Source organism: Eleginops maclovinus, chromosome 21 (genome assembly GCF_036324505.1).
Source record: "Eleginops maclovinus isolate JMC-PN-2008 ecotype Puerto Natales chromosome 21, JC_Emac_rtc_rv5, whole genome shotgun sequence".
Taxonomy (NCBI): Eukaryota; Metazoa; Chordata; class Actinopteri; order Perciformes; family Eleginopidae; genus Eleginops; species Eleginops maclovinus.
In genome coordinates, this window is record NC_086369.1 from 11,579,789 (window position 1) to 11,603,512 (window position 23,724).

Here is a 23,724-nt window from a genome sequence, read left to right on the forward strand (position 1 = left end):
CAATGTTCTGTGTTGAAAAAATGTGCTCAATTATTAACGAGTTGTGATTTACGGGCATCAAGATTACAAATGTGACTTCTAAAGAGGGGAAATATAGAGAGCTAAATATATGCTCTCAAGTCAGACTCCAGCTCTCAGACTGAGGGCAGATTTCCAACATGGCAGATGGTGACTGTGAGTCAGTCAGTGGAGAGGAAGAGCTGAGCTTAAACTGAAAAGGAAGCCAGTGTGTGTTGTTGTGCTTGGATCCTACACAGTATTACATTGCTGGAATAGTGTATAAATGAAATTCAAACATCCTCTTAACAAGCTCTCACTTTCAGCGCTGCTTGTCTTGCGGCCACTGATTCACCCAAGGCGATTCGGAGTGATGAGGGGAAACAAATTGCAGCTAACACATTGTTAGATGTCAAAACAGAGTTGCCCCGTTGCCCATCATTTGTTTAGGGAATTAGAAACATACTTCCTCTGTTACTAGCTTTTCTATTTTGAGGAGGAAAATGAAACCTCAGTGGACCCTGTTGTGATGAGGGAGGAGATAGAGGCATAAATAGACTTCCTGTTTGAACTTCAAATAAACACAGCACACAATATCACCCAGGGTTTCCTAATAGGGTGGATAGATCCGGTTCTGCAAAAGTGACATTTTACTTGGCAGGGCTGTACATTTTATGCTTGGCAGTTGCTTTTGACAGGAGTGCAAAGAACGCAAAGGATTTGACATTTGCTCTCCAAACTGGGTGTATCGACTGCCCTAAAAAGTCTACATTTGAAAGTGTAATATACTGCCTATTTTCCACACAGTCTTCATTTCCAGCCTGCAAATTTTGCCGAGATACTTAAAATTCCAGAAATTAACATTGTTTTGTGTGACTTCAGTGCTCAGCAGTTCCGTGAGGATGCATATCTGAGCAGGGATCCCCAGCGGGAAACACATTCACCCAAACCTCGCTCAGATCAGTTGGTGAAACCCGCCGCAGCTCTCGCAACCGAGGGAATTCCTCTCAGAAATATTTGCTTTTTTGTTCTAGTGAGGAAATGAGGGTGAGAGAAGTGGAGGGGGGGTTGCTGAAATTGAATCACCATGGTAACTTCAATAACATTTCTCTTCACGCTCTCGCACACACACACACACACACACATGAGAGGAAATGAGTTTCAAACTGAGAAGGCGCTTTCGACCGTCGTTTGTTTTTGACGCCTGCCAGGCAACAGAGACATCATTGACTTGATAAGGACTTAGTGACAGTTTTACTCCCCTGCTTCATATTACAGCACAGGAAGGCTAGGCATTGCTATAATGCTAATGGTTCACAGCTTCTTGTTGCAAGCAATAGAAGCACATTATTAAAGTGTATTTATGTACACACTAACCCAATGTAAATTCCATTTGCTCTCTTTCTCTGCAGCTTTGCCTAGAGAAGCATCCTGGGAAACTGGAGATGCTGTCAGTAGCCGGAGGGCCACAGTTGACAGGAATGTGGCTGCAGCATGAAGACCTGCTTTATGAGACTCTGCAGAGGAGTCATGCACAGGTAAGGATCTGCAGATCTCCCTGCTGAATTTCTATTTCTAAACACTATCGGTTGAGGTTAAAAAGTGAGGAAAATGAAGTGGCTGCAAAATGATTCAACCAACAGCAGATTCTTCACAGCTCTAGCATTTCTGAACATTCAGTATTCGAGAGGCATCATTAAACGTCTATTCTTAATAACAAAAGTAATAAGCTAATAGGGGAAGAACAATAGTGAAAACACCACAATAGGCTATGCAAAATGTAGCAAAAAGGTATCTGCAAATAACCACTGTATGTACAATACATATGCACTGATCTGTTTTTTAATATTACCAAAAATGGGGCGCAGCCTGCAAGCTAGTTCAGGCAGTCAACTCGAGCACCAATGATACATTCGCACATAACGGCCCTCGTCACACTTGTAACCAACCAAACATAGTCTCCTAACCTGGCGCTCTATTTAAGCTGTTGGATCCGCCTACCTCTGCCTCGCTAATGCTGCTACTACAGCTTCCACGCTGCTAATGTGTTCACCTTGCTGCTGCTGCTGCTGCTGCTGCAGCTACTGCTGCTGCTGCTGCTACTGCTGCTTCCACGCTGCTAATGCGTTCACCTCCCTGCTGCTGCATTCACGTTGGCGATGCTCGCCTGCCCCACCACCACCCCAGCTTCCATCTGTAGGCTCGGGGATAGTTATCTAATCATCACTCAATGTTCTATGTTAATATGTGGAGTAATGAGGCCCGAGCCTAGACGCCAAACTCAAACTATATACTGTTTCTAATAAACATATTAATGAAAGAAGTGAGTTGTTTGACTGAAATCACATTTATATCAATACTGTGAAAGTTGTGGTTGACAGTGACCACAGAAATGATCATGCAAGTCTGTATTTCCTGTCAAATTTACAGACCTTTTGTCAACTGAAAAAACTGCAAGCGTTTTATTTAACGGCCTCTGAATTCTGCCGTCTCTCTGCAGTGGCACCGAATAGCAGATGGACAAAGTTAGTGGCTAAAAATCAAACAGATAGCAATATCCTTTTGGTTTATTTGAAACTAATGCACTTTAAATGGTTTGGCTTATTTGAAGTGAATGTTCTTCTGAGATTTTTGGTGTTTTGAGTTTGTATCTGTACGGTTGATTGCACTTATTGAAAGTCGCTTTGTGTAAGCTAAATTAAATGTCGTATTTCATGGTAAGTTACGAGAAAAGTTAGTGTTTGACTTGTGGCTAGAAACATTGAAACTAACCCAAAATGAATGACTTTGGAGTGTTTAATATCCTAGAAATGCAACTCTAAGGCCATGTTTTCTGTGTTTATGACATGGCCTTAACATGGTGTAAAGTAAGCCAGATGCCATCACGCATATCCCATGTCCTCAGCTTACAGCACATGTCTGGTGTTTTAATAAATCATATAGGAGACAACAGTGACATGCTTGTCTGGGGCCCTCCACTGTGCAACACCTCCAGGATTTCTCATAATGGTCAGCTCCCCATGTCCCCAGCACTCATTTCTTCCATGTGCCACTGGACAGTTAAGCCTAAAGATACCTGACACCACATGTTTCCCTGTGCAGTAATGACTGCTCCTAGCCCTGCTTTTATGGCAGCCGGCCTCTGGAGGCTCAGTGATCAGGGACATGTCCAAGCCTCAATTAGAGCTGCTGGAAGAAGCCTTACTGGAAGCAGCTTTTCACACGATTATCACCTCTCTGGTGCTGCTTGCGTTCACTTTGTGCTGCAATATTGAACAAAAAATGCATGTGGGCTGCAGTTTGAAATTTTACAACGAAATCCAGGAGGAGCACTGAGAAGAAAGACGCAATGGGGGTAAAATGTATGAGCAGGGGGAGACGAGCAGTGGTGTGAGGACAGAGAGCAAAAGAAGAGAGAAAACTGAGACAAGCAGAATAAGGAGATGAAGACAGAGAGAGGGAGAAATGAGGAAGACCAAAGGCATGTGGAGTTCACCATCACTTTGCTTGGCTGCACTGTGATTAAAGCGAAGGGCCCCTGGAGAGAGAGGCGGCTCTAGGCCTGCCCAGTCAGTTCTCTCGCTCCCTTGATCTCCTGTGTGTCGCCCACAGAAACATACCGCCAAACCTTCAGGAAGGGCTCCCTTTTATTGCACCGGGTCCCCCATCGGCTCGTAAGAATCTGCAGAACAAGCACAGATTATCATGGCATGAGCTCCTCTCAATTTAGAGGAAGGAGGTCTGCCTTGGATGAGCTGCTGCCTCCATTCCAAAGAAGTTTTTTGATGTTTTAATGAAGATGTCTCGTGCATTTCTGAAGGGTTCTTGTTACGCACCAACCTCTGAGATTAGGTAAAAAGAGAATTTTTTGGCAAGTGATTTTCCAGAAAGTTTCTGCTTTAAAAAAAAGGCAGGAAAGTGAGAATGAGCCTACTAAACCTTCATTAATCCCCTAAGGGGGTTCTACCCTCATTTGAATGAAGTGCCTATTCTTTTAGAAAAATTGATAATCAGAACCCTGCAGACTGGGAGCTAGGATAGAAGACATGGGAAATGAAAATGTCACTCTCAATCTTAATTATATGCGCAATTCAGTGGCGGTGGGCTGATCAGTCCGTCATGGGCCCAGTCCCTCCCTTGACCTTTTTTTCTTCTGGTCAAGTGACCTTCACTCCCTGTCTGTAGAGCGTCTGACAAGGAAGGAAAGCGCCTGAGGGGGGTGAGGGAAGAAAGGCCGTGACATTACACACATTCATAAGGCGCTGCAGCCGGGATAATTACACCGATACTCACTTAACATGCATTGCAGGCATGCCTATCGTTTATCAGCTGCATGACCTCTAGCGAAGGATCTCTTCCTCTGATCTGTTTAATTATTCCAGGTTTTTCTTTTCTTTTCTTCGCATCCGCCATTATTAACAAACGGGAAAACCTTTTGTGTGTGTGTGTGATCTCAAACCAGTCAAAGTTGTAAACATCACATCACAGCTGGCTGGGAGGGGGGGATTTGAATTGTATTCACTGATGTTTTGTGCCATGTTTAAATTAATTCCAGTTGGCCCACAGCTATTTTGTATTACTTCTTCTCCTTAAATACACTTATCCTTCTTTTCCAGTTTGCATGCCTGTGGCCGATTAAAGCTCAATGGGGGGGGGGGGTTATTGATGTCACTCTTAATTTGTCGGATGTGGGTTTAAGTGAATCCTCCAAAATCTGGTTTAGATAGCTTGTTGCAGATAAAGAGCGGATTCTGTCCAAACAACTAGTTCTATTTAATGACTGTTTGTCCAGAAATTCCAAATAGACCACAGTTCTGGTTGGCTTGGAACGGTCTGAATTACGGTTACTTTCAGTTTCATTGTTTGACTTTAATCTCTTTGAAACTTTCAGGACAACATTGGTTTCTTTCCATTTGTTGGTCCTGTGTAATGTGAGAAGATTTTATTTGAGGAAGTACTGAAATAAGTGTTCACAGAGGCACTTCACGATGACAATGAAAATATGCCGACGCTAGGCAGCTTACACATTTATCATGTTAGCATGCTAACAGTTGCTAATCAGCAGTTAGCATAAGGTACAACTGAAGTTAATGTCAGTAGTTCTGCAAGTACTTATCCTAAGTATCTGACAAACTAAGGTACTACTATCCTCTGGGGACCATGAATGGGAATGTTTCACAGAACCCAAAAAATACTAAGGATACATCATCTGGACACCAAGAATGTCTGTTCGAAATCTCAAGGCAGTGCGTTGATCCGTTGTTGAGATTTTTCAGTTTAGTCCAAAGTGGTGGTCCAGCCGAAATCCACAGAGCTAAAAGCATTGTGACGCTGAACACGCTCTGTGCATCCATCTCAACCAGCTTTCTGCAGCAAGACTAGAATATGATGTATAACTTCAACTGGTGAACAAATGTGTCTTTGCTGACATTTAAAGTGATTCTCACTCCTGGCAGGAAAATAGCGTGTAGTGGAGAGTGCAAAGAACCAGCCAAAGCGTGTGAAAGGGAGAACTGTATGTAATATAATATGTGTCATAAACCTGCAGCTGATATTTCTGGGTCACTTATCTTCAGGGAGCCTGATCTCACACTGTTCTAACCTGTCAGTTTATTATGTAACACATTGGCCTAGTTTACCCTATAGACTGTCTGTAATTTTCCGCTCGGCCTGCATGCTCCATGGGTAACATATGAATGCAGGTGAAACTGACAGGATTTGAAGCAGACATTTCTCAGTTGAAGGGCTCAGGATGCTTAGAGCCTAACTGTCCATTTCAGCCTGTACATATTCCATTTTAGCTTTATCCATAGCCTGGCAGCTTTCACTGTATTTCTTGAACTACTTTATAGAAAGGCTTATGTATACAGGCGTCTGGTTGACAAGTAGGACACAAAGAAGAGCTCAAGCTAAAGCATCAGAAGTATCGCAGAGAAGCGTGACTATAGAGGCTCTTCATCTTTTTACCAACAGGCCTCAGTGCAGATCATCTGGCTGCTTTGAGGGTTAAAGTACCGTTACAGCGGTTTAGCATGTTTTTTGCATGGATAAGAAGTACTTTATATTGCAGCTTGACAAACTGTGTTTAAGGGAGTTTGAATATGTTTTTCAAAAGCATTTCTTTAGTCCTAGTCATTTGTCTTATTCTAGAAACAGCATAACCATGCAACAGTCATCATCACAAATCACTCAACAAACAGGAAGTGTAACGTTGCCACGGAGACAGTGAGTATTATCTTTTACAACATAATGATTTATTTTGTGACAAGTCTGTACACAAGTCATGCTGCATGTGCTATGCAGTAGTTCCTGTTTGCGGTACGACCACAAGTGTGAAGGCGGATTACATTTGATACTGAGTGTAATCATAATTTGGATCATGTTGTGTTGCATGTTAGGAGCAGTTTTAAAAGATATTAACGGACGGTTATCCTCCATCCCCTTATGTCTAATAAAAGCTAGACATCCAGAGTTGAGAAAGACACTCTGGACCTGTTATTTGTATATCCTCAGGCACATTTGTGCAGAATTGGTCTGTATGCTTTCAGGCACTTTTTCCTCTTGTAAATGATACGTTTTAAGTGTAGCAACCAACTGCTTGTCAACTTGCAGACAGGAGAGACAGAAAGCATAGGCATCTGACATTTGAAGCATAAAGCATCAATAATGACATGCTGTAAACGTGTGTTATATCTCTTTTTGCTGCTTTAACCACGGCAGCAGCCAGGCAAACACACTAAAGCATGCTTCTCTTCTTGTCAAGTAGATCTTTAAAACAACACTACTTCCATCACAGACTGAAAACCCACCTGCTTAGTCTGCACCTTGTCCATTAAACCTAACACAAGAAAATGAAGTAGGGGTTTTCGCTCATTTCAAACTAATGCAGCAGCACTCACAACAAATTGGCTTATTTATTGCACCTGCATCTTTCTAGCTGTTCTGAATGTGTATCTTCCTGTTGCTTTGGACAAAAATCAGCTAAATGTAAAGTAATTTAATGTAATATAGAGCTGGTTAATTAATAGGAGCATTTACAGACTTGCCACTGGTTAATCAGTGGAAGAAACTACGATTATAAAAACTGAATTCATGGTTTGGATTAAAATCTTGGAAGAATCCCTTTAAGTTATTACCTTAAAGACACAGAGAATCTTTCATATCTCTAATGGAAAGGTAACTTTACCCTGGGAGTTTCCCATTACACTTACCTCTAGATACAGCTCTGAGACTAAAGTGCATTTTAGCCTATAGCCCCGGGGAAGCCATTAAACACACATTCTGGCACATGGATATTAAAAAAGTGAAAAATGATGCCATCTCAGCGACGCGTGAGAGAGCTAGAGCCTCTGTCATGTTTATCATATCCATCTCTAACTCTGCCTCCCACGTTAGGATGGATTCACCTTTTTGGCAAGATGCTAATTGATAAGAAAAAGATGAAGGTGTGAGTGGAAGGAGCCGGGAAATGAAATCAAAATGGGGATAAAGGAGGGTTGGAAAGGGGTGGAAAAAAAGTAAATATTTGCAGCTCTCTATAAATCACGAGACCAGCGTGAAAAGCCATCCATCACAGCAGGAAAACGCCTCGTTGGGGTTGAAAGGTCAAAGGGCTGAGTTATGTTAGAAGGTCTCTCCACTCCCGAGGGACAAATTTGACCGGTCCCTCGAGTGAGACGAGGGTAAGCCATCGCTTTTCTCGCCAGAACTCGACCCTTGCGTTTCCAGTCTGTTGCTATTGACCATGTACCCGGAATAAAAGGTTGAGAGCAAATGGCCTCAGTGTAACCCCTCGGCTCTTCTCCATTCTTCATCCTGACTGATAGCTCTCTCCGCCACATCAAGACTTTTAATCCACGCTCACTGTACTCGCTCACTTAGATGTCAAAGTGAAAAAGTTGTGCTATGGCACTTTCGTGGTTCTTCACAGCTTCTTGGTCAATATTTTTCATCAGGTTGGGGAAGACAAATGACCTCCAGAGCATTGACCTTGCTGCGGTTATTGGCAAGAGGAGACCATCTAAGGAATCTAAAGTCCCTGAAGTTCAATTTCTGCCCTCGGTTTCACAGGCAGCCATTAAATATATCAATTTTACTGCCATTTAATTAGATCATTACTGCATTCCTAGAAGCATTCCCAAAATTGATGTCCTTGTGTAATGATTGAAATTATGTAGCAGGCACTTGGACAATTTACAAAATTTGTAAATCATACAAACCGTGTTAACATAAGCTGGCATGTAAGGGGGGATTTTAGAATTAATGAGCCTTTAAATTTTAATTCAAAGTGTGATCCTAATCTCCCCACGAAGCGCTATCCGGGAGTGTAACACGGCGTGAACGCAGCGAAAGATAGCACCCCGTGCAGCGGTGGAGGAGCAGAGGCGGTGTGACACAATCCACATGAAGCTATACCCAGGAAAATATGAAGCAGGAAGGATGTTTTAATGAAGCTCTAATGAACACCCCCCCACACACGCACACACCACCACCCCCACCACCACTAACTTTTTTGTGTCTACATGAGTATCTCTGGCCATGAATTTTCATGCGTTATGATACTGTAACCACATCAGAGAGAGCTCTCCTTTAAGCATTCCTCCCCGTGTCAGAAGCCTCCTCCCCTCCTCCGCTAGGCCGACAGTCTGGGGGGGGGGGGTTCGGGGCAGGTTGTGCTTAATCAGCATTTCGAAGCCGCCCCACTGTCAATTATCCGAGGCCACGCTCCCTCCAGTCTGCACGCAGGTCAAAGTGTGGAACGTCTGAAGATGACATCACCCTCCCAGGGAGTCTGTGACACAGATGGAGGAGGAGAGCAACACAAAGAGCGCTTGATTTCCACATCTTGTATTTTTCTATTTTTCTGATCACTTTGCTGCAAAAATACTCAACACTGTCTGTTTACCATAAAGCAGCGTCTGGGGGTCCGACGGTCACCCTGGGAGGCATTCATGTGTAGAATACAATTTAAAATTCTATCACTCAGTTCCAAGCAATTTTTTTATATCTTTTCCATTAGCTCCAGATGTCATATGAATACCATATGTAAAATTGTTTTGCATTTGTTATGCACACAGAGGGGACAATCTGTATGCTTTGCTGGCAGACTGTAGCATAATTCACTACGCACCCCATTGACTACTGAATATGAAACATGCGTTCAGTATCAAGCCACTTCTGTCACTGGGCCAGTGGAGTGTAGCTGGCAGGCCTGAGTTTTCTTGGGACTTGTAAAGAGACAGACTTTATGTCTTCAGACAGAGATATTAAGGCAGTAGATCTCGTACATTACAGTCAAGGGAGTGGTAGGACTGCTTGGTAATTTCCATGCAAGCGTCTCGTGGTTTCCCACAGTTTTCAGCAGCTCCTGGAGAGATAATCTTATTCTATAGGTCTGCTGTGTAGCAACTTCACTTTTGGACACATTCCAAAAATATTTTCCTCATTAAAAGTCAGATGTGAGGAAAGCCAGACAGTCTAGCAGCTCTGAGAAAAATCCTCCCAATTTCATTCTGTGAACGTGGGTCTGACATGAGATAGGGATCTTGGGCTTCCACTGGGCAGGTTGAGATTTAGTTTTACAAACAGTGCAGCTCTGCAGGTAAGACCTATTATTATCCGTTGAATCACATATCTGCAGTTCTGGTTAGCAAAAATCTACGATACTGGCTGTCACATGTTTTTCATTAATAGATTATTATGACATTTATGATCTTGTACATTTAGTCAGGTTACTTTTACTCAGGAACACATCAGCCAGTGAACCCACTTACTTTACAGGTCAGACCCATCTTAATTATCTTCACAGGTTAGACATGAGGGAAACATTTTGTACGCATGTTACGCCACTGTGTTGAAAGTGTTCCCATAATGGCCTACCTGATGCAATACATTTATAGTAACACTTTCTTTTTACACGTCTATATCATGTCCTAATAGGTGGGAGATTTTCCCTGAAGGAACAGTTAAAATAGACACAAAGGTCTGAGGCTGAAATGACAGTTCAATTTGTTATTAAATACAATTACATTGGCTTGATTCAAATATGGGCGAGTTTTTTAGTAATGTAGTAACTTTAAGAACACAAAATGATAGATTACAGGATACGTGCTTTAGGTTACAATTACTATTGACAAAATAACATTACAGCGTTTAAAGATGCGTCTTTATCCCCTGTGCAGTGGTTTGATAATCCGTCACACTCGCGTATTACTTAAATGTAACTTCCCTTATTCTGTTTCATCATTTCACCATTACCTGTAGAAATATGCTCAAGCCAACTCAGCCCTTTGCACTGTTTAATGCAGGGCTGCTTTTGGTCTTAACGCCCACTTAGTCAGAAAAAACACAGTTTAATGTTTAACTCGAGCAGCCAACAAGTTTCTTCCCTCAGTATGTCTCTCTTATTTATTCATTTATTCACCATTTATCATTTTTCAGCTTTTGCCAGTATACGTCTGTTTTTGATTCTATAACGTAACACATCCCTCCTTCCTAACATCAGAAGAATTTCATCCAACATGTTAAACTTTCACTACAAGTGATGAAATTCAGATATGCTCCCATAAAATCTCCTTGTTGGTGCCTAGTAAGAAATAAAAGATCTCAATGACACATAAGACCATTTATTTAGCATAAATCTAGCTTAGCCTCGAAATGTGCCGCCAAACTTGGGCACATCACGGCACCAACCACATGATGTATGGATCACAAACTGTATTTACCATCTAAATTGCTTCTCCACAATGCCAAGATGATGACAAAGATTAATCGGCTAAAGAGACCCACCTTCAATATGGTGGCACATCTCAGGCCACACATTTTCAACTTAAAGGCAACATTTGTATTCCTGAGGAGCATCTTCTCTCGCCTGCTTTATGATATTACCGCCAGGAGACTGCGAGCAGAAGCCTCGTCTCCATGTGTGGGCTCCAATTCAACCATCATCCATTTCCCCCACTATCTTTTTATCATTACACAGTCTAATAAATGTGCTGTGTGCTGTGTGACGCAGACAAAGTGACCTGGGTCAGTGCATTGCCAACCACCAAGGTTACCCTCTCTTCCTCTCACTTCCACCCGCTGTTACAATGAAAGGGATAGCATTTTTCATCTTTTGTCAGTTGGAAATATTCTCTGACAAAGTAATAACCTCTTCCCTTTGAATGTCTAACAATGTGTCTTCTGAAGAATTTGACAAAGGTGTACAAGCCGCAGGGGTTGCGTCGTGGTTGTTTTGATCCGCTAGGTCGCCATTGACTGCTGCACTTCAATCGAAGCAGCAGGTTGTTCTTCCCACAGAAACGGCTTTATACAGGTTTTGAGAGGATTCTTTAGTCGCCCACATCAAACACGAATGGCATAATATCACAGCGTCGAGGTGCTCGAATGTGTGTGTGTGAAGGTATCGTCGTTGAGGTGCGCTGTGCAACCTGCACACTCTCCTGCAGATGGAGGATTAAAGAACTTTCAAACTGGAGGCAAGCCAGTACATTTTGGTTTACCATAGCGCCTTGGCAGTGGACACACACACACACAAATACACACAGCTGGTCATTTCAGTGTGAGATTGTGTGATTTTTCAACACATGCGATACGGGTTTGGCAGCGCATGTCCGGCTGTCTCCCAACGATCACTCATCTGAGGCGAGAAAATCAGCAGTGCCCTCAGAAACTCAACGCACTGATTGGAGCCAGATTGGAACAAGGCCTCCAAATCAAAGGGACATGCTCGGCTACATTGTTGAGGCGAAGCGAGTGTACAGCCCGGGATTAACTATCTTAGACAGTGGTCACAATGAAAGACCTCCCTATCTCTGTCTTTCAAAAGGGCTGAAAAGCAGAGACGACACATGATAAAGTCCAGCACAGACCAGCATTTAGACACCCCCCAACACCACTAGCACTCAGCTCTAACAATGGAACCACAGAGGAAGAGCGTTCAGACTGCTTGATGTATGGGCGCTTTGAGATATGTGCACTTTCTCTTTTTAATCTGCCAGACACTCTGCTGTTGACGGGAATGAATAGTCTGCTCGTGCGCCCTAACGTTTGTGTGTGTGGTGTGTGTGTGTTAAAAGGTGGGGGTTGCATCACTCCCATGGGAAAGGGTAATGACTGTGCCGCTAATAGAGAATCTTTATAAACAACTTTAGCGGATCAAAGCAAAGATGTATTCATTGAAGTCCAGGGAAGCAAAAGGATGGCCAATACATCAGCGGGCGCCTTTCAACAACTGTCCTCTGAGCTCTCTGTGTCTTTCTGAGCGATGTAACATGATGTCTCCCGCAACCTTATAAATGTCCAAACCTGGGTTTAAGAGGGAGCTTGTTAACTTTCATAGGTGTGTGTAGGATCACGTCCAATAAATTACTATAAACTGAGTTTGCATCAGGTGTACAGAGCCTTACATGGATAAATGGCCACCATTTGATTTTGACTCTGTTTATGGAAGCTGGGCATATGAAGGTCAAGCCTTTAATGTGACTTGGATACAAAGACCAATAAGATAAAGGATATGCTTAAGAATAACTAAGAGCCGAAATACAGGAATGAAAATGCATATACTATCAACATATTGGTGAGAACACAATCTAAGCTTCAACATCTGCGTGGACTTCTTCCATGGCAACAGTAGATTGACATTTACTGTTTGAGTGTTTTTTTTGCTGGAAGACTCAACATAAATTCCATGGTGCACATCAGACTGGAGAATCCTTATAGCTCAGGAAAAAATGAAGAGACCATTGCAGCATCAGTTTCTCCGGTTTTACTATTTATAGGTATGTCTTTGAGTTAAAGGATTTTCTATTGTATTCTATAAACCACTGACAACATTTCTCTGTGTTGGAATTCAACAGACACTGAAATGGCTGCCATACATGTAGATGTGGAGAGGTCTCTGAATTTTTTTCGGGGCTGTATATGCATTTATTCCCTTTTTCCAATAAGCCAACATGACTTAAGATTTGGACCATAAGCCAAAGTGGAAGCTAGTTAGCTAAACGTCCTAATGTTAGGACTGATTGGTGCGAAAGACAAGGGATTTGTATATTGATTTATCTCTTTTACCTTTCTTTTGTTTGTTCTTACTTCTCCTTTGCTTTAATTGAGCGCCATTTTTCATTGTCCCCGCGACTTGATTCTATCTCTGTCGTGATCATGATATAAAATCCCCGCTATACATCACAAGTGAACAATGGTATTTGTGTGGCATTCTCATGTGTAATGGAAAAGTACAAAGATCTGTGATGAATTCCATCCTGTCAAGTGTTGATTTACAGGTCAGGTCTATGCATCTGTGTGAATTTTTGCACGAGCGCATGTGCCGGCATATTAAGTGTGTGAAAATGCCCGTGGTCATTTTTCATCTCTTAGATTAGTTTGTGCATGTACTTGTGTCTGTGTTTGTTGCATTTGAACGCAGAATATTGAGTGAGAGAATATTTCCTTCTAACGCTTGCCAAGCTGATATCTATTTATTCACTTGTTACCTTTAATCTTTGATTACCATGCGGCTGTTTTCCAAAAATCCTCTACGGTTGAGTGATTTAGTGTTATTATTTTCCTGCTGTGTCCTGTCCGAGCGCAGGGCTAACTGGAACCAAAAACTGTTAATTACTTAATTATGGAGATAAGAAAATGGTCGGGAACCAAATTGGCAATGATAAATGCAAAGTCTGAAAACATTTTCTCTCTCTCTCTCTCTCTCTCAATGCAATTCAGTTTGAGATCATGCCTTGTCTATATACAGTAAACACATTCACACATTTTAACTTGTTGTTTTAACCTCGGATCTCTGTCTGCTTTCAGAACCCATCTCTTTTAGTCTTTTGTCTCTGCCCATTAACATTCAATTGAAAGTGGATGAATAGCAACCTTAGATTCATCATGATTTTTTTCTCCCTTTCTCTTCTCTCATGAATTATGGAGCACCTCCCCCGCTACATTTAGTCGAGCCGCTAGTAAATTAAATGCAGTGTGCCTCGATGCCACACAGATGCAAACAGGCCAGGCCGGAATATATTGGCCTGCACTGTTGTGGCCAAAACATTTATATACCCCCCACCGTTTCCAGGCACCACCTCTCATAAAAAGCTACAAGATGGCATACTTAAAGGAGTTTCTCCTCTTTTACTTATATCAGGCAAAAAAAGAAAAACATACATTTCTCTATCAACGGTTTATTCCAAATGACTGATCATGAAGTAATGCAGGAATGATGTAAGCATGATAATAGTGGCGTAATTCCACACAGGCCATGGTGTAATGCAAAGTATTTGACCTGGAGGCAAAAGAGAAGTTATGACTGACTTTTAAATGCTGTGCTTCAGACATGATATCCACCTCAGCTTGCGGTGCACAGGCCCCGTATTTCTCTCCTGAAGCAGGCATGAATGGGGGTGCTGGCCCCCTTCTTGCCCCCTGATTTATAGTGCTATGGTAGTAAAATGGCAGACTAGGATAACACGGGTGGTAATAAATGACTATAAGACAGCGACTACCAGCTGTTAATGCTACTGCCATTAGACTGAAAAATGAAGGGTGCCAGTGATTTTGTCAGATTTATACGTTTTCTTTATTCCATGCATTAGTGCATGTCAAGGTAAAGTGGCAATCCATACATGGGCATTAATCGTCAGCTGTGCAATTTTGCTACAGCCAAAATGTTATGCAGGATATTTTGAATAAGCGATGTCTGTATTTATCAAGCATCTATGAATCAATCCCCAGGAGTTATGTTAAAGTGTGGGACTTAGAACTATCCTAAGTGTGTTGGTGTTTAAAAAGTTTGCTGTCCTAAATTTCAGCGAAGAGAATGAATTCTACTTTGAGAATAATTAAGTACCAAGAAGTAATGCAAGGTTAAGGAGTCAAAATGTGGAATAGTTACTTTGAACACACTTTTTATAGAGGCTTTTGATATGTTTTTATCTGAAATGTTACAAATATGTGTGGTTTTACTTTTAAATCGGTATTTTTCAGTTTGTTTCTCTGTGCTCCCTTTGCCAATCGACACACCTCCCTCGTTTGCCTCTCCAAACAATCAACTGCTTCCTGTTACCAGTGTTTTCCCGCCTTTTTTGATTGTCTACCTTGCCCTTATTAGTTTCACCTGTTTCCCAATCAGCCTTGCAGTCACCTGTCATCCGGTCCAGCTGCACTCCATCCCCTCTTCTGATTAGTTTGTATCTAAGTCCTGGGGTACGGTCGAATAGGAGGAGCTCTGAAACTTCCTTTATAACCTCCTTTAGTTTAGGAAACACTGGACCTTCCTTTAGGGAAGGAAATTACAAAATGCTGTCCCACAATGCATTGCGGCCGCAACATTTCCCATTACACATTTGTATTTATTTTAAAATACTTCATATAATCATACGTATTGGGATTCATGTGGGTTAATATGTGTGGACCGGAGGGTGAGGGTGACAAGCATAAGTTTCACTTTCCTTTTTTATTTCAATTCCAACCTTGGTCTTGCAGAATATATGTCTCACTGTTGTCCTCGTTCATAAAGCATAAAACAACACCATCAGAGAGCACGGTGCAGAGTAGATACGCTTTCAGTAGTCCGCTTTATAGAAAGCTGTAGTTCCCCACAGCAGACGCACATTAATAACGTCCGCTGGTGCATCATAAATACGTGGGATAGTGTAAGTGCAGTCAGATTCTCAAAGCACCGCAGCCTCTTCTATTAAGTCCTTTTGAATTCTCCTATCCACTATACCTTAACCCCGTGACGTTTCAGGCAGCGGTCAAGGGATAGTAGATAGGAATAGACGAGAGGAGCTGATTTTTTGACAATTTGACCGTACGCCTGGTTTTCTCCTCAGTGCCTGTTTGATCCTTGCTGAGTGTGCATGTGTGTGTTAGGGTCACAATAGGGATATATCTCTAAAATGTCACAGCCCCGTAACTCCATAGAGTTCTCCCATATTTTGAGGAATGTCTTCACTATAGAAATGGCCTAAAGTCCTATTCCTAGAGGGACCTGAAATGACATTTGGACCAGTCGTGAATGATTTTGTTCATTTAAGACATTTGATAAATATTGGCCCAATTATATTTTTAAAAACCAGCTCATGAAAGAAAATGTGGTTTCACAGTTAATAACTGCAAGAGTAAGGCATTCCCTATTAGCAAAATGTCTACTTGTATCCATACTGTGGCATTTTCCTTTGTTTCATCCATGGCCTTGCGCACTGGTTGGTTGGGGATAATAAAGAGACAGCACACAGCGATAAAGAAAAAAAGGATGGGACATGTAGGTTTGCTTTACATGGCCAAGGACAATTAGCAGCCTCATCGAGCATGGCCAACAAATACCATCCAGTCACCTCCCTCCTTCCTCATTTCCAGATGACTGGGCCCAAATTCTTATTCAGCGTTGCAGAGGACACCAAGGACCAATAGCTGTAAAGGGATGGGAAGAGCTGTAATCATGGAGAGATTGTCTCAAGTTCAATTGGCTTTGTACACACCATTTCATGCTAAACGGATATAAGAGGTGAATTACAAGTAGCCTCATGACTAGGCTGTAGGAGGGAAATCTCACAGCTTCCTGATGTTAAGTTAGACGCATAATTGAGTTGTGACTCAACTGCAGTGAAGTGCAACATTAGTCGCCATCTCCACGCTTTTGTAACAGGCAGTGCGTTTATCTGAGTGCATCTGCATTTAAATCTGGGCAGCAACAGAGGAATCAGAGACACTTTGATGTTAGGGAAAACAAAGTCTGCACCAATATCTGTCATGATGAATGAAAACAGGGTTTTTTTCACACAGGCTTTTCATGGTGGAGATGTGGCCCTGGAGTTGGTCAATCTTTATGCATTGATTAAGGCTGTCGATGATGGTGAAATAGGCTGGATAACATTGGCAAAAATGGGCTTTGAGAGATGACTATGCAAGCAGATGTTGGCCTTTCATCTCTGTATCTGCGTGAGCCCATTACCGAGTTTCTGGGGAAAATAATGACTGTGCCTTCCAGTATGATGAGCACTTTTTAAGTGGACCTCATTCTTCATGACCTATATCCATTGTCTTACCCTGTCAGCAGTGGGACTAGCACAGCCATTCATGTCCCATCTCAAATACAGAGTCAGGGATATTTTTTGCCATAAAGCACACATGCCACTTCAGACTTGATAGTGAATGGGTGCCTCCTATGAATTGTTGGATTTGCATGAATATTTATGGAATCTTAGTTGGAGTTACAGCATGTGAGGTAATTACATTACAGATAGACGGAATGGATGTGAGTCATGGCATATTTTACATTCTCATGTACAAATTGGCTATTGTAGTAGCAATATAAAAAAGCCTCCTTGAATTAATGGCTTTCAAATGAGCTTGGTAAGCAAATAATGAGATTTACTTTGAACCCAGTTAACCATCTACATGCTGCTGTATTTCAGTTTTTGGGCCACATTCCACTTTGTTTTGTTAGCAGTAAAGGTAGATTCCTGCGCTGCCTTCTCATTTAATACCATCCTTTTGTGCAGTTTGACAGGATAATGTTGGATTTGTTTGGATCACTGCTGATGATACTCCATACGAGAGGGAAATCATCACTGCAAAACCTCCCTCTAATGCGCCTATTACTTTATAATGACGCCAAGTGTTCAATTTCACAGTGCTGGCATGAATTTGTAATTACCACATATAGATTTCCCAGTGTTTCCTGATTGCGGGAGAAACATACTGTATTCACTGCCGCCCCGGGTCCAATAGCCAGATGTGGAATAGTCTCCAGCTTGCCAGCAGCATCCCTCCCAAGTGAGCCTCAGTCGGCTCCGATGGGAAGTGTTTTCCAGTTAGCTATCTTGCAGCGATCAATACTCCACCTCCTCCCATAATGTTCAGAGAAACCCAAACTTCTAATGAGTGACTTTTGTTGCCATGTTCCCCAAGCCCCGTAATGCATGCGGTCAATATGAGAGGATCTGCTGGATGAACTCGAGAGGCAAGAGAGAAAGAGAAACAGGATGGCGCTGTTCAATAATAAGCACTAACAGTCTGGCAGGCTGGACCTGACCCAGATACAGTTTACCTCAAACTGTCCCACTGTGCTATCTCCAAATGTGTATCTTGCTTGATAAAGGGCTCTGGTTTTCTTAATCCACGCTGAGGGATGAAGCACATTATGTTGTGCCCCATTTTGTCAAATCTAGATTCGATTTTTGCAAAGGTTAATGGCTATGCTTGCAAAAATCCAAGCCAAAATGTTTAGCATGGAGCCTTTCTGATCACAAATGGGCTAATATTTGTAGTCCAGGTTTGGATGTTTCCTGATGACCTTTGTCAGAAAAGAGCTGATTAAACAGAAGGCGAAGTCGATGCGATAGGCAGACAATGCAGTTTTCAAAAGATGAAGGCCATCTCCATAACTCTTGTTACTGCGAAAACTTTCCGCTGCATATCTGAAGCTTCCAGCTGGTTGGAAGGCTTTAGATTTCAATTCATGTTAACAAATTTCATTAATGAAATGAAAAAGCATTCCCTTCTTGGTGATCAAATACATAGGTTATTCTATAGATCACTCGACTGAGAAACTACAGTCATGCTAGCAGCTCCGAGGCTGTACACATCTGTGCTTTGGGCTAAATGCTAACATTAGCATGCCAACATACTGATGATCCATGGGTTCAATGTGCATCATGCTCACTATTTAATGTCCGAAGGGTTGGAAACAGTGTCTGCAGACAAAACAAATTCTTTAGAAAATCCCGTGCAAAGAGTTGTTATATTTTAGTGGTGGACCAACCGATAAATATTGTCATCCCTAGAACGTCGCTGCTAGCGTAGTTAAAGGGTATTATTAATGGAGGTTACAAAGGCTCAAATTCAAAGGTTTTACCTTCAGCCTTACTTATCATTTATGGCACGTTGCGTTATTTAGAATAGAGAAGAATAAAAGCACAGTTGTTACTAGCTGCATCTCTAGCCTGTTGTCAAAAACGTTAGCCGATTTAATAAAAGCAAAAGTGCACACTGTCGTCAACTAATAGAGATTAACTCAGTGCACCTCAGAGAGTGTCCTTTTCCACAGAATAAATGAGGAATTAACAGCTCCTTCAGACAAGGTTCCCCACCGTTGTAAATGTTAAGCTGAGTTTAATGCAGCCAGGTTGATACATTTTGCAGGTCTTAGCGTATTAAAAAGAGATTTAAATGAGCTTCGTTGATCAAACTGCTGGAAGCCTTTGTTCCCCAGCCCATGATTTATTCAGAGACACCACACTCGGACCGTCACTATTTTCTCTCTCTCGTGTTTCGGGCGTGCGTTCGCCGGCATGGTTCATTTGTGTCGAGAAATGCCATCTGGCGCAGGCATCGAAAACTCTGTCAGAAAGAGGAGAAAGGGAGGGGTTGGCCACAGGGGGGAAATAATGTTTCAATAGATAGGTGCAGCACATATACCAAAAAGTGCTTGAAAGGGACTACAGGCAAACTTAAGTGTTGGATTGGAGAATAATCTCTCACATCTAGGAATGAACAATATCCAGGAAAATATCCGGATATATAGCTCAATAGGCTGCTACTTTCACACGATATACCTTTTTTGTCTGATGTTTACATCAGATTCATACACCAAATAATTGATCAGCTAATAAGGGGAAAGGGAGGCTCTTGAAGCAGCCATTGTAATGGTCCCTGCTGTAATTCAAGCCCTTCAACAACTCTTATTTGACACTGTTACAGTACATCATTCTCCTGTCGCTTTTCAATGCAATAGATGATGTAAGGTAGCTCCTTTTTCTTCCTGTCTCTGTTATTACTCTTTGCTTGGCTGCCTGCCAATGACTCGTGTAAACCACAGTTGTCCTTGCTGATGTACTTTGCTTTGTGGTGTACAAACAAAAGTGACAAATTCCCTCAAGTCCAAAAAGGGCCATTATCTACTGCTTCTTATGCGGCGCAGCATCCGTCTTTTTACGACCACATTATGTGTACTCACATGAAGCATGTTTGACACTGGAATGATGAATGGTATTCAATACGAAATAGATGTGCTGAAATGTGGCAAGGACAAACAATATAGCCAGTGCCTGCTATTGAAAATTTGAATCATTAATGTCAGGCTATGCTCATGTGCCGTTACGATCCATCACATGTCCTATGAGACTCATTGATTATGAAAAGAAGATTATTGGTAACGGAACAGCAATGTGCACTATATTACGGCTAATTGTAGAAGCCATACTGTGATTGTGAAAGAGAATTGGGGTTGTACCGCTTCTAAGAGCATTGCATAAGTTAACTTTACAGTTCATTTGTTGAAACAGCGAAGTCAATGCTGGTTACGTTTGAAGAGTGCAGAGAGGCCGTCATTTTGGCTGACGGTCTAAACATTTCCACCGGAAAATTAATTCAGGCAGATGCTTGCATTTCCATGTGTAAACAAAGAGCATAAATCATGTGAAAATGGAATGGTTAATTGCTTTTCAGCTTACTTTTATTCAGGGGAATTTGGTATAAAGAGAACTAAATCCCATGTCCTCAGGTCAAATTGCTATATTTGGAAACACATGTTTCTTTTGGAGACCAAGTCAGGCATATGAGAATCTTTTCCTTCGACCACCTCTCCTGTTTCTATCTTTCTTTCCTCCTGAGTGATACCGTGTCTTCTGCCTCTGTGCACAGGTTAACGGAAAGTTGAGACGGAGTTCAATCAATGCTCCGAATTACCAGACGAAGGACGATGGAGCAGACCATTATGGCTGACCTACTTAGGGTCTGGTCATAAGAGCCAAACAAAGAGTGTTTCCAGCCAGCCTTGGAAATCATGTTTTTAGGGTAAAACAAGTTTTTCTCATTACTGACCTGTCTGGCTAAGGGAAAGCAGAGAGTAAGGAGCAGAAGCCACGGAAAAGCTTAATAACAACTGGATCAGAATGCACCCAGGGCATCAAGTTTATTTGAATACATCAAGACTTTTCCCAGCTACTTTTCCATTATCATGTTGAATCATACATTGGTAAATGTAAAAAGTGACTTAACATAACCATGTTGTGGATCTTATAATGATGAACCCCTTCAACCTTTTGTCAGGGTCAAAGCTTCTTCATATAAACTCATGCATGTGCTGGTGAAGGACAAAGACTACGACTAGGGTTGAAAGAAACAGTTCTCATCTTAGAAGGCATTTCTACCGTAAGGACAAAACATATTTAAAGGAAGTTCAAGTACGCTTACAACTCATGCTAAGCAGTATTTGCTCATCTATACATATAGGATTTACTCACTAGGCCATCAGTGTTTTTAACTAGCTCATGATGCTAACACTAGCTGTTTTGACTTGTTAGTTACAGCTGATTAGACTCTGCCTGTTATAAATGAGAAGCAAGAACATTGCTTTAAATTTGGTACAATACATTTTCACACTGCTAATTATTGAATGATCAAACTAGGCCTACATATATCTTGTGCAAGAAGGCAAAGTTTCGAAGGCATGCAGAGTAACACAGCGGAACCGGTCTTAGAGTTTGCTCAATTTGCCTGCTTCGCATTGTGTTTCCTGTCAACATAAGATTCTCAGGAAATGTTTCATTCTTTGAATGAGCTTTTGCAATGTTTATCTCCAAACTTGATGATGCTTAAAGATGCCTATCCACCAACTCCAGTAGAGGTTTGTGTACAAGACGGTAATTAGAAAAACACTGTGCGCTGGATCAAATCCGGCACTGTATGCTTCTTCAACTTTCTCTCGCACACACCTACACTCACACATGCTCACCCTCCGCCGACAATATAATTATGACAAATGCAGTAAGAGGAGAGGCAGTGAAGTGATGTAATAGGGTCAAGGAAAGTTGAGATGCGTGCGTCACTAAAATGGCAAGTTATGCAGAGCCTGATGATGGAAGTCGGACGATAACCATCAAGCAGCTGATGGAGAGATGAGTAGGGTGTTAGGATGAACATGATTGACACAAATGAACAGAAAATGTATATTTCATGTCATTTTACTGTGAAAATAATTCCCTGTATCATTGGAAAACTGACATGAGGGGCGTTCTTTTTTTAAATTGATGAAGGCCATGGTAGTGTTTCAGTTTACATGTCATGGTACCAGTTCTTAAGGGTTTAAAAGAATCTCCATACTTCTGTTTTATAATAAATGAAACGAGAAGTGGGAGGAGGTTCGATAAGCAACCCTTGGGTAATGAGTATACAGCATTGAAGACATCTGCATCGGAGCACGTAGAGTGCATGACCAGCTGGATGGGTGGGGGTGCAGGATGGGATTGAACTGTGTCTGTGTGTAAAGGGAGATTGCACTGCCTCATTAGGCTACCATCTCAGAAATATAAAACCTCAGGCCATAGTGAGACAATTTGATCCTAGAGGATCATTGATTTTCATCCAAAATGAATTGATGCTCAAAGACGTCATAAACATGGGAACATATGTGCAGGCATGTGCACTGAGGCAAGGCTCAGTCAGTTCACATGATGCCGTAACGCTTTTTATTTACGTAATTTACCATCACAGCAGCAATAATGCTATGCTAATGCCATTATCAAGGTTAATTATGTTGTTTTTCATGGTAAATACAGGAAATGCCATTGGAGTCTTTATGATGGGGTTATCTGGATAACAGCAACACACAGGATATTGTCTAGGTACATACGAAATTGGACTTTCAGGAGCCTGTATCATGCAATTTTAATTCAACCCTATATTGTTTGTATGTGCTATAGAGCAGTGCTTACCTTGAGGGCATGTTCTATGAAACCAGTCCTTGTAAGTCATTCGGTGAGAAGCTTACTCATTCGTATGCTAATGTTATGGGTTAATATTTGTTCCTCTGATTTGCAATAACCCAAAGTCCACCTCCCCTAATAAGCCCAATGAATAATGCACAATGCTTATACAATGTTTAGAAATGCATATCTTTGGAGATCCCGGCCAACCTTGGGTGAGCTAATGGGAAGAGACTATTGTCCCTGGAGGATGTAAAAGAGACTCAGCAAAGCCCAGTAAGACTCAAGCCTCTGTGATAGGAGAGGTGAGGCTCAAGTTTAAAAAGTCACAATGTGGTGTTTTCCAGCTGCAGCTTTAGGGATTAGTTTTAAATAATGATAAAGAATTGGATATGGTTCTGTTGTATTTAATTTGTTTAACTTTTGGTAATAACTTGATATTACTCCCCTTTCATCCAAAAGGGCACCTGTCTATCAAACAGAGTGATATGTGCGTTCCTGCAGGCGTTGCTTATTTCTCAGCCTTCTCTCAGCCACACTGTTTTCACGTTCTCTGCCAAGTTCCTCTTCTGTTTATTCAATGCAAACCGCCATTGGTGTGGATATAGACATGAAATGCTTGTACTGTAGGCTGGGATCCAGGCGTTGAAGTGCTTCAAAAGTTGTTAGCAAACTTTTCAAATCAATCCTGGCAGGAAGGCGGTTGGAGGGAGTGATTTAGTCCAGGACAGAAGCTCAGTTCTGGACTGTCTGGAGCCAGTTAAAATAATTTGATCCATCCCTTTGAAAGAAACATAATGTTTGTCGATGTGCTGAGTGCAAATGACGGAATATTTTTCAAGCGAGGGAAATAAAAAAAGGACCAAGAATTGAGCCCTGTGGTGTTCCATGTCTAAGTCAGACCAATGTCAAAGTGATGAGACACAATCAAACGTTCTGGCATTCAAGAAAGATGAACTTATTTTAGAATTGTTGTACAGTTCGCAACCAAGAGCTTCATTCTGTCAATCAGTGTACA

General features: G+C 41.8%; 1 long non-coding RNA gene across 1 annotated transcript in view; it reads left to right on the forward strand.

The window, feature by feature from the left end:
- Positions 1 to 6,224, forward strand: part of LOC134883734 (uncharacterized) — a 62,162-nt gene extending 55,938 nt beyond the window's left edge. Inside the window, exons 2-3 of the long non-coding RNA XR_010168314.1 lie at positions 1,410 to 1,535; positions 6,148 to 6,224. This is a non-coding gene — a long non-coding RNA (uncharacterized LOC134883734). The remainder of the gene's footprint in view (positions 1 to 1,409; positions 1,536 to 6,147) is intronic.
- The last annotated feature ends 17,500 nt before the right edge of the window (positions 6,225 to 23,724 follow it).